At 39.8% G+C, this 2,742-nt stretch overlaps 1 non-coding gene across 1 annotated transcript; it reads left to right on the forward strand.

The window, feature by feature from the left end:
• Positions 1 to 405: 405 nt before the first annotated feature.
• MIR7369 (microRNA mir-7369) lies at positions 406 to 463 on the forward strand. The gene has a single exon (NR_127620.1). It is a non-coding gene; the product is annotated as a microRNA mir-7369 (primary transcript).
• Positions 464 to 2,742: the final 2,279 nt, after the last annotated feature.

Raw genomic sequence — 2,742 nt, forward strand, 5'->3', positions numbered from 1 at the left:
GAAAAATGTCCTCGGGGCAGTGAAGAGGGGGAACGGAGCAGCCCTTCCCATACTTCCCCAGAACTTGTGCTGCAGCTTCGCCAATGTGGTTCTAGGGACATTCTACTTGGTTTCTGTTCATTGAGTATGGTAGCCATGTATAAAAAATTATGAGCCTATCCATGTCAAAAAAGAAATTCTTATCAATATGTTCTAACAGATGTCCCTGTCTGCAAGAGATTATTTTAGAGGTTGGTGGCAAAGACAACATCTATCAGAGTCCACATATCCACCAGCCACCAGGGGATTAGTAGAATATTGTCTCCACCTAGACCATTGTGGCCACACAAAGCAGAGACTACATTCTCCAGAGCCAGCAGTTACTGGAAGAGCATCTGAGCAACATCTCCCATGAGATCAGCAAAGCAATGCTCAGCTGAGACTACATGCCTAGAAGTTACCATGAGACCAGCTGAGCAATGCTCAGCTGAGACTTCATGCCCGCCTGTCATGATGAGATCATCAGATCAAGCAGCGATGCCACAACCATCGAGAAGCAGACCAGTGGGAACATGACGTCACCAGAAGATAAAGGTGCTTCTACATTGTAGGAGGTATGAGTAATCCTTCTTGTTTGTGTGTGTGTGTGTGTGCCCAAGCCATATATAATGCCTATATATTTGCCCCTCATGCATGAACCCTAAGCATCCCCAACTTCCCTATTGATAACATATATATGATGGGAAACTGTGCCTTAAGTTTATGGGAGAAATGTCCTAGAGTACAACTGTTCTTACTATGGTATTTTACTAAATGGCTTCACTCATAAGGGAAAAAAAGGAATCATTTTGGTAGGGATTCAGGAACTATGATTTGGGGTATATGTGCACTAATAGAGTAATTTCAATTGTGAGTTGTCATATATAAAAAGGTACTATCATGGGATCTAATCTTTAGAACTAGAAGGAATCTGAGATTCTATCTACAAACTCCTTCTTCTTATATGCTCCTAGAAGATTCAGTAGATAGAGCAATAGATCTGGAGTCAAGAAGTCCCAAGTTCAAATCTAACTGCAATATTTAATACTTACTAATTGTATGACCCTCAGGCAAGTCACTTAACCTTTGGATTCCTCAGTTTCCTCAACTGTAAAGTGGGATAATAAAAGCACCTTCCTGTCATACTTGAAAGGATCAAATGAGATATTTGTAAAACAAAGTAATACCTTGCATAACACATTTTAGACTCTTAATAAATACTTATTTCCTTTCTTTTTCTTCCCACCTATCCCCCCAACCACCATTTAAAAAAATTAAAATCCTCACCCTCCATTTTAGAATCAATACTGTGTATTGGTTCCAAGACAGAAGAGTGGTAAGGGCTAGGCAATAGGGGTTAAGGGACTTGCCCAGGGTAATATAGCTAGAAAGTGTCTGAGACAAGATTTGAACCCAGGACCTCTAATCTCTAGGTCTGTATCTCAATCCACTGAGCCATCTAACTGCACCCCATCACCACCATTTTAAAGATGGATAAATTAAAGCCCTCAAAGGTTACATGACTTGCCCAAAGTCACACAGGTAATCACTTGACCACAAATCCATCACTCTTCCTGCCACATAACACTACATAATTGTGAGAATGTCTGTTTCCAATTAGAAATTTTCAGTTGTAACATCAAATGTTCATAGCTTAGCACACTCCTTCAAAATCCCAAAGTCTTTGAGGTTTTCCTGTATTGTGTGATTTGTTTCATTGTTGTTCAGCCATTTTAAAGTCATGACTCTGTAATCCCATTTGGGATTTTCTTGCCAAAAGATACAGGAGTGGTTTTCTCTTTTCTTCACCAGCTCATTTTACAGATGAGGAAACTGATATAAACAGGGTGAAGTGACTTGCCCAGGATCACACAGCTAGTAAGTGTCTGAGGCCAGATTTGAACTCAGAAATATGAACTGTCCTGACTCCAAGCCTGGCACACTATCCACAGTGCCACCTAGCTGCCCATGTGATTGGTAGCTCATGACAAAAAAAGCTGTGGGAATGGAGAAAATACTTCCCCAGGTGGTAAAACCCAGAGCAACCCTCCTCTCCTTACTCTCAATCCTTTGAAAAAGTGGAGCTGGCTATGGAATGATTGAAGAATGTACACACAACTGCCTTGATCACTAACATTCATTGTATTTTATCTTCCTTATGTTCATTTCCATCTAAGATGCATTTTAAGGCACCTTTAAGTGTGTGTTTATTGATTCTACCTTTAATGAAGGTTTGGCCTACACACTGATTGACTTTTTAGGTCCAAAGAATGTTTGCTCCTAGTCACAACTTTCTTTTTATTGAATTTTTAGCAATACTTTATTGTTTTAGTCATAAAAATAAAAGCACTCTTGAGGGCATCATTTATCTAATGCTATTTATGTCTCTCCCATTCTGCATTGGCTCTTTCCCTTTTCTTTAAGCAACACAGAGCTGCTAGGATGTGGTTATCGTAGTGTGAGACAATTAGCTGAAACTTCTTACTGGAGGCTTGAATATTTTCATTTTTATCTTTCCTACTGTGAAATATGTTATAGCAATGACAAGGAACACTTCCCAGAAAACACCGGTGAAAATGCTTTGCTTTTGAAAACACGGGTTCTGTACATGGTGTTGGGGGGGGATATCTTTCTTTTTAACTGTCCAAATAAAATTTCCAACTCATGAAACCTAAAACCTATTTATCACGTCATCTCTCTCTGCCCCATCCCCAAGAGAGAAAG

Source organism: Monodelphis domestica, chromosome X (assembly GCF_027887165.1).
Source record: "Monodelphis domestica isolate mMonDom1 chromosome X, mMonDom1.pri, whole genome shotgun sequence".
NCBI classification, from domain to species: Eukaryota; Metazoa; Chordata; class Mammalia; order Didelphimorphia; family Didelphidae; genus Monodelphis; species Monodelphis domestica.